Source organism: Stegostoma tigrinum, chromosome 3, assembly GCF_030684315.1.
Source record: "Stegostoma tigrinum isolate sSteTig4 chromosome 3, sSteTig4.hap1, whole genome shotgun sequence".
In the NCBI taxonomy this organism is placed as follows: Eukaryota; Metazoa; Chordata; class Chondrichthyes; order Orectolobiformes; family Stegostomatidae; genus Stegostoma; species Stegostoma tigrinum.
The window spans coordinates 36,227,614-36,240,736 of NC_081356.1; the positions used below are offsets into that span (position 1 = coordinate 36,227,614).

General features: G+C 41.4%; 1 protein-coding gene across 7 annotated transcripts in view; it reads right to left on the minus strand.

Moving 5' to 3' along the window:
- lingo2 (leucine rich repeat and Ig domain containing 2) overlaps nucleotides 1-13,123 on the minus strand; it is a 933,051-nt gene that overhangs the window by 567,082 nt on the left and 352,846 nt on the right. For all 7 annotated transcript variants that reach the window (XR_009445446.1, XM_059644477.1, XM_059644476.1 and 4 more), the window contains exon 3: nucleotides 7,335-7,425. The gene's annotated coding sequence lies outside the window, so the exon portion shown is untranslated. The remainder of the gene's footprint in view (nucleotides 1-7,334; nucleotides 7,426-13,123) is intronic.

The following is a 13,123-nucleotide window of genomic DNA, read 5'->3' on the forward strand; positions in this document are numbered from 1 at the left end:
TGCTGCAACCCCAACCTCACCATCAAACCCGCAGACACGGGAGGTGCAGTGGTAGTATGGCGCACTGACCTTTACATCGCCGAGGCCAAACGCCAACTCTCCGCCACCTCATCACCTCAGGGGACCGCCCACCCACAGCCTCCAAACTCATTGTCCCCAAACCCGCACGGCCCGTTTCTATCTCCGTCCCAAAATCCACAAACCTGCCTGCCCTGGACGACCCATTGTCTCAGCCTGTTCCTGCCCCACCGAACTCATCTCCACCTATCCGGACTCCATTTTCTCCCCTTTGGTCCAGGAACTCCCCACCTACATCTGTGACACCACCCACGCCCTCCACCTCCTCCAGGACTTCCAATTCCCTGGCCCCCAACACCTCATTTTCACCATGTCCCTATACACCTGCATTCCTCATGCAGATGGTCTCAACGCCCTCCGCTTCTTCCTGTCCCGTAGGCCCGACCAATCCCCCTCCACTGACACCCTCATCTGCCTAGCTGAACTCGTCGTCACCCTCAACAAATTCTCTTTCGATTCCTCCCACTTCCTACAGACAAAGGGAGTAGCCATGGGCACCCACATGGGCCCCAGCTATGCCTGCCTCTTTGTAGGTTACATGGAACAGTCCCTCTTCCGCACCTACACAGGCCCCAAACCCCACCTCTTCCTCCGTTACATTGATGACTGTATCGGCGCTGCCTCTTGCTCCCCAGAGGAGCTCGAACAGTTCATCCACTTCACCAACACCTTCCACCCCAACCTTAAGTTCACCTGGGCCATCTCCAACACATCGCTCACCTTCCTGGACCTCTCAATCTCCATCTCAGGTAACCAGCTAGAAACCGATGCCCATTTCAAGCCCACTGACTCCCACAGCTACCTCAAAGACACTTCCTCCCACCTACCCTCCTGCAAAAATTCAATCCCCTATTCCCAATTCCTCCACCTCCGCCGCATCTGCTCCCAGGATAAGGCATTCCACTACTGCACATCCCAGATGTCCACATTCTTCCAGGACCGCAACTTTCCCCCTGCAGTGGTCGAGAACGCCCTTGACCACGTCTCCCGCATTTCCCGCAACACATCCCTCACACCCCAGCATGCCACAACCATGCCCAGAGGATCACCCTCGTTCCACTTACCACCCCACCAACCTCCGGATACAACTTCCGCCAAGTACAATCCGACCCCACCACCCAAGCCATTTTTCCATCCATACCCTTGTCTGCCTTCCGGAGAGACCACTCTCTCCATGGCTCCCTTGTCCACTCCACACTCCCCTCCAACCCCACCACACCCGGCATCTTCTTCTGCAACCACAGGAAATGCTACACTTGCTCCCACACCTCCTCCCTCACCCCTATCCCAGGCCCCAAGATGATTTTCCATATCAAGCAGATGTTCACCTGCACATCTATGAATGTGGTGTATTGAATCCATTGTACCCGGTGTGGCTTCCTCTACATTGGGGAAACCAAGCGGAGGTTTCAGGACCGCTTTGCAGAACACCTCTGATCCGTTCGCAACAAACAACTGCACCTCCCAGTCGCGAACCATTTTAACTCCCCCTCCCACTCCTCAGACGACGTGTCCATCATGGGCCTCCTGCAGTGCCACAACGATGCCACCCGAAAGTTGCAAGAACAGCAACTCATATTCCGTTTCGGAACCCTGCAGCCCAATGGTATCAACGTGGACTTCACAAGCTTCAAAATCTCCCCTTCCCCCACTGCATCCCAAAACCAGCCCAGTTCTTCCACTCTCCACAATGTATCCCAAAATCAGCCCAGCCTGTCTCCGCTACCTTAACCTCTTTCTCCTCTCACCCATCCCTTTCTCCCACCTCAAGCTGCACCTCCATTTCCTACCTACCACCTCATCCCACCTCCTTGACCTGTCCGTCTTCCCTGGACTGACCTATCCCTTCCCTACCTCCTCACCTATACTCTCCTCTCTACCTATCTTCTTTTTTCTCATTCTTCGGTCCGCCTCCCCCCCTCCCTATTTATTCCAGTTCCCTCTCCCCAGCCCCCTCTCTGATGAAGGGTCTAGGCCTGAAACGTCAGCTTTTGTGCTCCTGAAATGCTGCTTGGCCTGCTGTGTTCATCCAGCTCCACACTTTGTTATCTTAGTAAAGAGCAATGGGGTTGGTTTAGTAAAGATAGTGAAGGGGCAAAGTGGATGGAAGGATAGGGAGAGAAAGGTAAAAGGGTATGGCCTTCCTTAGAGAATTAGGATGCTTTGATACTGACAGAACGTCCTCCAAGGCACCTGCTCTTTCTGCATTTTTAAACATTGCGAAGATAAAGAGGCTACCGACTTCCATCTGCTGCTGGGTCATCTATTTTCTGCTTTTAACAAGCTCCATTTAACCCTAGTTATTGATATACAATCAGTGAGTAGACTGCTGACTTCAGTAACCCCCATCCTTCATATTAGAGGGGTGAACTTGAGAGTAGATGAGCAGATGTTTACCCCAATATATTTTTCTTGCCCACTGATGGGAAGACAAATGATCCTGTGAAACCATTCTGTGGGAGAATTATCTCTAGGTTCTTCACCAATATTGCTTATTAAAGCAACATCACTAAAAACCATAGGTTATGTGATCATGATACACTTCTGTTTGTGGAGGTTTGGCTGAATCAACATTAGTATTGTGTTTGTTATGTTATAACAGTGACAGCACTTCAGTCTACAGGCTTCTGAATCCCAGATGAGAGTGCTGCCACTTAGAAACAACCAGGATTTTATTTTCCCTTCTTTGTTATTCCCAAAATCCAGTCTGAAATAATGTCCACCCCACCCCAGGGTGGCACGGTGGCATGGTGGCTCAGTGGTTAACACTGCTGTCTCATAGCACCAGGGAACTGAATTTGATTCCATCTGTGGATGGCTGCCTGTAAGAAGTTTGCACATACTCCCTGAGTCTGTGTGCATTTCCTCCAGATGGTCTGGTTTCCTCCGACAGTCCAAAGATGTACAGGTGAGGTGGATGGCTATGCTAAATTGCCTATAGTTCCCTTAGATGTGTAGCCTAAGGAGGTTAGCCATGGGAAATGGAGGGTTACAGTGAAAAAGGTAAGGGTGTGGGTCTCAGTGGGATGGTCTTCAGGAGGGTTGGTGTGGACTTGATGGGCTGAATGGTCTGCTTCCACACTGTAGGGATTCTGTGATTTTCTCAGGCTAACCATCTTCCAAAAAAAGGACAGATATTGTGACATGAGATTGTCAGAACTGCAGATGCTGGAGAATCTGAGATAACTAGGTGTAGAGCTGGATGAACACAACAGGCCAAGCAGCATCACAGGAGCAGGAGAGCTGACATTTTAGGCCTAGACCCTTCCCTCTGATGCTGCTTGGCCCGCTGTGTTCATCCTCTACAACTTGTTATCTCAGATATTGTGACATCCTAGGTCTGCTGGACTCCTTGTTTTACAGGCAAGCAACCATTGGTTAGTTCACAACAATCAGTTCAAGTGTACAACTGGGCCCAGGGAATTAAGCACCTATTTAATTTAAATAGAAAACGAGCAAGTATTAACAATGTGAGCTACTTGCAAGCCATTATAAATAATTAATCTCAAGTCATTAGAGGGTGGCTTTAGAAATAGCTCTGGCATGTCTGGGAGGCATGTGCTTGATTTTTGATTTTTTTTAAAATCACATCTACTTATCAGTGCCTTGCTATGGCATACTTAAGAAATTTGGGACAAAATTAATAGTTTCCTGGACAAATGTGGGCTAATTAAAAGCAGCCAGCAAGGGAAAATCATGCTTATCTAAATTACTGGAGAATTTTGACAAAGTAACAGAAAGGTTTGATGAGAGCAATGTTGTTGATGTGGTGTATATTGACTTCCTGAAGGGAGTAAGCAAAATGCTGCACAACAGACAGTGAGTTGGAGGTAAAGGAATAGGGATCCAACCTAGCTGAGTGTGAGGTAACAGAAAGCACTAGATAATGCCTGATTTTCAGGTTAACAGCATTTGGAGTAGAGTTCTTGAGGAATCAGTGTTGGGGCCATGGCTTTTCCTGAGGTATATTAATGATGTAAACTTTGGGTTACAGAGAACAAATTCAAATTGTTTGCATAATACAAAACTGGGAAGCATTAGGAACTGAGAGGAGGATACAATCAAACATTAAAAAGGACAAGTTGAGGAACAGGTGGCAGGTGAAGCTGAATTCAGACGATTTGGAGGTGATCTGTTTTGTTCGAAAAAACATAGCCAATGTGACGTGAAGTATGTCATTCTAAAAGGTTGTGTAGGAGCAAAGTGATCCAAGTGTATATAGGTACATGAAGTCGTTGAAGGTGCAGGACAAGTTGAGAGAATGGTTAAAGCACACTGCATCCCAGGCTTTCTTAATAGGGACACAGAATACAACAGCAAGGAAGACAAACTGAACTTGAATGGAACACCAGTTGGAGAATGTGCTAGCATGGCTTCCATAGTTGGGGATTTCAGTTATGAAGAAAGATTGGAGAAGTCAGTACAGTTTTCTTTCTTTGAGAGAAAGCTGAGACTAAGTATTTGAAATCATGAGAGATCTGGACGTAGTAAGTGGAATGCATTAAAAGATTGAGGAAGAGTGAGTGATTAGTAAAAAACACATTGTCGAAGCAATCCTTACAACTGACCATCATGTTATATTGCTCACCATAGTGTGGGTTGCCACTACCATCGTCTTTACAGTAGGTATCGGTTGTTAAAGGAAAACCACTTGCTAATCTAATGAGAGGAGGTTATGTCTTAGATATGATGTCGCTCATTGCATGCTAGCAAGTACAATTTGCACTGGTTTGATAGAGGAGTAGATCTACTATCTCACAGCCTGGGAATTCACAAGCTGCTCTCCGCCAAGTCTGTACGATGTTTTCATCATAGATGGTGCTGAAGGCACTCCTCAGTATTAACTCTTTTGGACTATTATACAACAAGAAGCAAAAGTCATAGGAGGGGATAAAAATATCACACAGCAAGGCGTTAGGATTTAGAAGCCGCTGTTTAAGAGTGGTGTGGAGGCAGGTTCAAAGCACTCAAAAGAGAACAAGATAGTTATTTGAAAATGAAGAAATTGCAGGGTGACAGAGAGAAGGCAGGGAAATGGTACAAGGTGAGCTATTCCTTTGGACAGCCAATGATGACATGATGACATGATGGCCAAATGGCCTCCTTCTGTGCTGCAATAATTCTTTGAGATTGGTGACAAAGCAACGGAATTTTGCAAATAAAACTGCTGGACGGGCTGAAGATTGTATGTGCAATCTCATATTGAAGACTCAAAACACATCTGTAACGTACTGTAAGAATTAATCATATTGTCACACTGCCTTTTCGAATGGAAGCATAAATATAATGTACAGCAACATGGACAATTAAAGCAGTTATTTTCATTTTGAAACACTGCAGTAAAATTGCGACAAGCGAGCGGTGTTTTTTTTTAAATGCTTCATTTGAATAATCAAGAACCACACAATATTGTGACTTATCTTTGGAACACCTGTAGTTATGTTTGTTTGTGTTTTGAATGTATCAAAAGATTACTCCCTGTGTGTGCTGCATTCACGAGCAATGAGTTAGCATAAACTAAGTAATTTGGATACTATTGCATTTTGGCAACACCTATGTGTACAAACTATGAGCAGGCATGAGTTTGTATTGAATGCTATATGTAATTGAAGGGAAACATGGCACAAAAGGACAATGGGAGCTCAAAAAAATGACTGAAGTAATTATGATTGAAGGCTTAACATTTGAATCAAAGCAAATGAATTTAGTGATGAGGATAAAGTTAGTATCTTCCTTATTTGATAGGTTCAGATGTTTTTCAATGTAGTGTTTAACTAGTGTCGCCCAGCAGACTGCAGTGCTACAAAATACTTTGAAATAAATTACATTGTGACACCCTATCACAGCATGACTGAGAATGAAATTGTATTGAGCATTGCATTCTCTCAAATTAGAAAATCTAAAGTAGAAAGAAATTCTGATTTCAGGAAGCAGGTTGCCAATAAAATGAGATATGCAGTGAGGTCTTGATTACAGAAATGCCAGCAAGAGGTTGTTATCCGTTGCAAATGAATCCTTAATTCCCAGATTGGCAGGTGAGCTTCACCAGATTTCAGTGAAGTCCATGCCCAGTAGCCAAATCCACATCTCAGAGTCAGAAGCTCAAATGTTTCCATGGTCGCCACGAACTATTTAAATTTCCTAATATCCAGTGAAAATGCTTTACCAGTGAGTAGTAAAGGAAACAGTAAAGCACCAGGTCATTGTCATGCCACATTGAAACAGACAAGGAGTTGTATTACTATAAAACATTATCGTTTGGTGTTTCTACTGCCACCACCATGTATGAGAATATGATGGATCAGGTACTAAATGAAATGGGTGAAGGAGGGTACTGTCTATGAAGTGACATTCTAGTTACCAGTGAGACAGAGAAAGAGTGCAGCATAAAGTTTAATAAAGTTCTAAATCAACTGCAAGCGTGTGGTAAAGCTAAGAAAAACTCAAATGATATTTCATATTTTTAAGGATTATCAATTTGGCTCAATAGCTAGATAGTGATAGTATTCATTTGATACAGGAAAAGGTTGGGGGCATTTTGAAAGCTAATAGACTAGAGAACAAAGAAGTATTTATAATTTAGAGCATTAATTATGATCATCTGAAGTTCATTCCTGACTTAAGCTAATACATTCACTCCACTGAATCAACCAGCCAAAGATGTAATAGATTTGGAGCAGCCAATGGAGTGCCAGAAACATTTGAAGCAGTTAAGAAAGTATTGACCAGTGATGCTGCTTTGTCCCTCTATAACCTCAGGAACAATTAGTTTTAGTGTATGATGATGGTCTGCTGAGATGGTGGGTGAGGTGTGATTTTGTGTCACACGGTGAAATTCAGCTGCTGAAACCCTTGTCATATATTTTCACCTCTAGCCTTATCTATTCCAACTAATCTCGGGTTGGAATTTTTAACAATGGTCCTTTGAAATGCTCAACACTAGGCGTAAAATAATGCGGCAAAGCTTGTAACATGTGTGTCATGCACATTGACAGAATCAGAACATCATCACACAAGTTGAGAAATGGATTGTAGCCATCACATATGGTGTGACAAAGTTCCACAAATATAATACAGTAAGAAATTGGCACTGAGATAACAAGGCGTAGAGCTGGATGAACACAGCAGGCCAACCACCATCAGAGGCACAGTCTGCTTGTCCTGCTGTGTTCAAACAGCTTTACACCTTATTATCTCAGATTCTCCAGCATCTGCAGTTCCTACTAATTCTGAAGAAATTTGCATTGCTTACTTACCACCAAATCTTTCTGATCCTATTTAGTTCCAAGTAAGGGTCATCATTTCCTGTCCAGCACAGCCTCAGAGGTGAACTTTGATTTTGATGGCCTATAAACACAATATTAAATATAGTAAGCCAAATTATGCCAAATACAGACATATTTTGAAGGTTCATTAAGAACACATGATTCACATGAAAACAGTCGCAACAAGCTATTTTTGTTATCCAATGGAGGGGTCAGAGATATTGAAGAATTGGTTAAAAGTTACAAAGCCTGTCTTCAAATGAGGAATTGCCCACTTAATTCACCCTTCACTCCATACTAAAACATGAGAAAATCATGGGAATTAGTACATATCTGTTTCTTCCAACTGGAAGGGGAAGAGCACCTAGTTTGGTCAGCAGCTCTAAGAAAGTGGATAAATGTCGAGTCGATGTCTAGTTTCACAGGTGGAATAAAACTGTAAAGGTTTGAGAACTTGGTTAACAATTTACAGATTACCAGAGGTGTTGGCATCAGACAATCACATGCAGTTTACATCAGAAGATTTAGAAATATTTCTGATTAAGAATGAAGTCAAACATAATCCAGCACCACCATGTTACCTGGACTGGAATGATGTTATGAAAAACACAGTTCACCATAAACATATTTCCAGGCATGATAGGCATGTTTCTCTTCAACACAGGACACTTTTTGTTCTGTTGCAAAATACTACTACAGTCTGCAGAAGGTTGCTCATTTTCAGTTCATCTTTCAACAGACTCAAAGAAAGAGAGATATTTGTCTGATGGCAATAAATATATGAGAAAAGCAAATCAAATTAAGATGAATCACGAAGCATAAAACTTAAGAGTTTAGTGCTGATCAAGTGGTCATGATGAAAGATCATCAAGGTGATAAGTAATATATGCCTGGTGTTGTAAAGAGACAAGATGCACTCACTCCTAGTGAATTTTAGAGAGACTGTATTCATACCAGGTAGATTATTTGCTTGGAAGAAAAAATCTGATGACAGGATTGCATAATAACCCTTCTGCAGTACAAACTGTTTTTATTGTTTCAAAGTGAAAGTGAGAAAGACATTGAAAGTCACAAAGACACTGAAAGTTTGCAGATATGATCAAATCCACTGCTGCAATAAAGTGACCAAGCATTGTTGATAAGAACAATCAACTAATGTCACATTCCCAACAATCAAATGGAGGCGACAGTCAAAATCAAAATTCAGGGTTAACACACAATCAGAGATATTGAGAGCATGAAGATTCTTTTTAAAATAATTGCTGACATGGCATGAGCAATAAATGTTGACCAGGTTGGGGATGTCCACCTCTAATTGCCTTTGAGAAAGGGGTAATGAGCACTTCTTGAGCCACTGCAGTCTGTGCGAGGAGTGAGGAAATGCATCTATAGTGCTGTTAGAGTGGGAGTTCTGGGATTTTGACACAAGAAAAGTGAAGCAATGGTGATACAGTTCTATTTCATTATGATGTACAGCTTGAGGAGGAGAGTACAGGTCAACATCATGGGAATGCAATATGCAGAGACAGAAAGAAACAATAAGAGGCTAGATATGTCATTGGAAGTTTGAAGCAAGGAAGAAGCAGTAAGTTAGAGAAAAATTGCGAACGCAAGCCGACTTTTACATTCCAAAGGTGTTTAAGCTTTTTTTCTGTCCATATTTAGTTCTGTTGAAAAAAATGTAGTTAAATTAAATATAGAAATAACGCAGTGTGGAGCTGGAGGAACACAACAGGCCAGGAAGAATCAGAAGAGCAGGAAGGTTGAGATTTCAGGTCAGGACCCTTCTTCATTATAATAGTACTCACCATAACAGACCGGGCAGTATAAATTCCAAGTGGAGTGGAACAACATCACTTCATCGGAGGCTCCACTGATGATGTCACCTGGCATGGTAATGAAATATCTGAACAAGAACAACCAGCTCGGCGAGCAAGTCAACAACCTCACCACCCTCCCAAGCTCAACAACAGATCTTTGCCAAACCTTTAAACAAATATTTCTGTCTGAAATCATTATTTTCTCAACAAATGTGATACTTTTGTTCTAAACGTATTTTATTAGGCAATGATAAAATAGTAATTGGGGAGGGAATGTAGTATAGTGAGGGCTAATTTTTTTTTGTAATGCTGCCATGTCTGTTAAAATTGTGAATAAATTGCAAAACAAGGCAACTGAAGTAGATCTCCATACGAGTTATTTCTAATCTAGACACAGTATGCCAGTGTACTGGAGAGTGAGACCAGGTAACAATCCCCAAAGGACTAAACATATGTAAGAACGGGACAGATATAACTAGCAAGACTGGCCACATACAACATATGGAATTTTCATTTGGAAGTCAGCCTCAAATCCTGGATGTGCCTTATGCCAGAAAAAAAATACACTTAAAATAGGCGAACTATGTCTGACACATACATTCAAAGGAGATACTGTGTCTGCGCTTCAGCACAGATTCCCTGTTCTAGTCCTGATGATCAGACTGCTCTGAGAAGGTATGACACTCAACACAGCTTTTGTCAGGAAATGCTTGACGTTTGCAAGATACAGCATAAGGAAACACCACCTGTTACAAATAAGCTAGCAGGCGTGGCTTGGCACAAGAAAATGTGGGCATCATGTATTGCACAGTGAAAACTGAAAGAACTGCGGATGCTGTAAATCAAGAGCAAGAACAAAAGTTGCTGGAAAAGCACAATAGGTCTGGCAGCATCTGTGAAGAAAAATCAGAGTTAACATTTCAGGTCTAGTGCACCTTCTTCAGAGCTGATTATTAACTCTGTATTTTCTTCACTGATGCTGCCAGGCCTGCTGAGCTTTTCTAGCAACTTCTGTTTTTGTTGCTTACAATTAAATATTTCAATAATTGGATGGCAGTTTACAAAATGTAAAAGCAGGTTGCAATAGCATCTCATACCAACCTTTCAAAGCAGAACAGTACTGGCTGAAAATAGTTCATGAAGCCATCAAAAAACCAGTTCCTGAGAGAATGGACAATGGAGAAAAGTTCTACTGGGAACCATATGAGAATCATATTAAGCATAGGATGGAATCAGGCTTGGAAATAGAAGAAATAACGGTTTCATAGATAGAAATAACCTGCTATTTATATGTTTGTCTCATCTCTTTTTCTCCTTCAACTTTTTCTTCTTTGGAGAAACTTTCTGAATCTGCCATGTACTGGCCTCTTGATCCTTAACATTGCAAGACCAACTTCAAATTTCAGGTTCTGGGACTACTTTCCTACCAGAACCAACATCCTGAGCTTCGAGAGATTTCTTAAGAAGTTAATACCTAATGGAAATAGCTTAAAGATTTTGATCCTCTTTAATGTGTTCCTCACACCATCACCATTCTCCTCTCTCACTGTTGTCAGATGCTGAACTCTGCCTGAATGTTGCCCGAGATCCCAGTGCCAAGTTTTCATGAGACTACAGCATTTAACTTTTCATTTCTTTTCCATGTATTAAGTTCAGAAGACCAACTCAAGGTGGAAGTATTCCACTATCTCCAAGCACATCCCTAGCCTTTCTTTAACAATGTGTAGGACTATAATGTTTCTCTCCCTAACACCCCAGTGTTGCATGCCAATGAGTTCTGAAGAAGGGTCACTGGACCTGATATGTTAACTTTATTTTCGCTGCACAGATTTTGCTAGATCTGCTGTGTTTCTGTAGTAATGTCTGTTTTCATTTCAGATCCCAGCATCTGTGGCTCTTTGTTTCTTTTTACCCCAATGTTTTAAGTTCCTCAACTTATTGGGAACCATAGTTGCTGTGCTAAAATACCAATTCAAAAATACACATGATTTTGATAGACATCATACCAACTCAGGCAAAAACACTGGCTCCTCTTTTTCAGAAGTAACATTATTTACTACAGTATTAAAATAAATTTCAAGTGTATTACATTCACTAAAAAAAAGTGAAAAGCATGTTTACTTATTCAGTCACAGTGAATCAACGGCCTGATAACACATTGTTTTCGAATTATAGAATCATATAGTACAGAAGATCCTTCGGCCCATTGTATGTGTTGTATTAGCCCTATACTTCCAAAACCTCTTTTCTCCATACTCAGTACAGGTCAAGAGATTTGACTTCAAATAAAAAATGCAGCATCAATGGGCATAGGTATTACTCCCTTGTCATCACACATGATAATAATCTTGCAAACTTATACAGGTACAGTGCCTCAAAACTGGCAATCCCAGAACCAAGTCAGTGCCCGATTTCAGAGCTTGCCAGTTTTGAAATAAAGCTGAACTTTAATTCAATGAATTTGAGACTCAAGAAAACAAGAGAATATACATTTTATTAAAATTTCATAAGCGAACATCATCTTAAAGAATTTGTCCTTTTAAAAAGTAAATAATAAAGTAGGTAAAGTTAACTTGCAAGCCATGTTCAATACAAAGTGCGTGGAAAACAGACATGGGTCGAAAGTCATTGGGCCACTCAATGCAGGAAAAGACCAGTGCTGAAAACTAGTATGGCACACCACTTCATTAGCACTTAGTTGAGCTGCCTCACAGCGCCAGGGACCCAAGTTCGATTCCACTCCCCGGCAACTGTCTGTGTGGAGCTTACACATTCTCCCCATGTCTGCATGGGTTTCTTCCAGGTGCTCCAGTTTCCTCCCACAGTCCAAAGGTACGCAGGTTAGGGTGGATTTGCCTGGCTAAGTTGCCCGCAGTGTTCAGGGATGTGTAGATTAGGTGGTTTATATGGGGATGGGTCTGGGTGGGATGCTCCAAGTGTCAGTGTGGACTTGTTGGGCCTAAGGGCCTGTTTCCACACTGTAGGGATTCTATGATACTTCTATGATACTTCACACATTTATAAACAATTAAAATTGATATACAGCAGCTTACATAAATGACTCTGTTTCAGACAACTTCAGTATTTGGACAGCCAATCTGACTGTGCCTATAAACTCATCACCTTACTGCTGGTATTTTTTGACCTGCACCTAATGCCAATGAACTACTTTATCGTCTGCAAAATTGCCTCATTTTATCTTTTGTCTGCTTCCCAATAAGATCCATGGTCTGAAATTTGAAAGCAAGAAGAATGGAAGTTGAAAGCCATTTGGGACCATCACCTGACCTGGGATGATTTAGAGCAACTGCACCATTAGAGTTATGTTCCAACAGAAACATCACAACATTAATTGATGACAACAGAAATTACACTTCATTAGCTTAACGCATTTAATGATATTCTGAGGTGGTGAAAGGCTCTAAATGAATTCCAAAATTATTTCTCGTAGGATAGTGTCACTTTCAGATTTACTGAGTTGTGTTACACCAGATCTGTCAGTAATATCATTCATGTTACAGATCTAATGTAATTTCTTTTTAGTACCACATTCAAAGCTACTGTATTTATTTTTCAAAGTTCCAATCAATATTTAATTGATTTGTACATTTTCTTTTTAAATTGCACATTAGTAACCATAAAGGGAAAGACACCCATACAGAAAATAACAAATAAAAAAAAATGCTCATGTTACAAGTTACCTTCTGCCAGCTTGGCGTAACAAATCTGTCCACATTCAAGTTTGAAATACGAGGATTCTTTATTCTGTTGCTGCATTACTTTCATTTCATAATGTTACTTGGCCTGTTATATATTGAAACAATGATGTTTGGTATTTATGAGGGTCTAATGTGCCATTGATCATTATGATTCCATACATCAGTAATTACATTTCAGGAGTACTTCAGTCAGCCTAAAATGCATCTGAGATTGCTGGAGGCACAAAAAGGTTGTAACCTT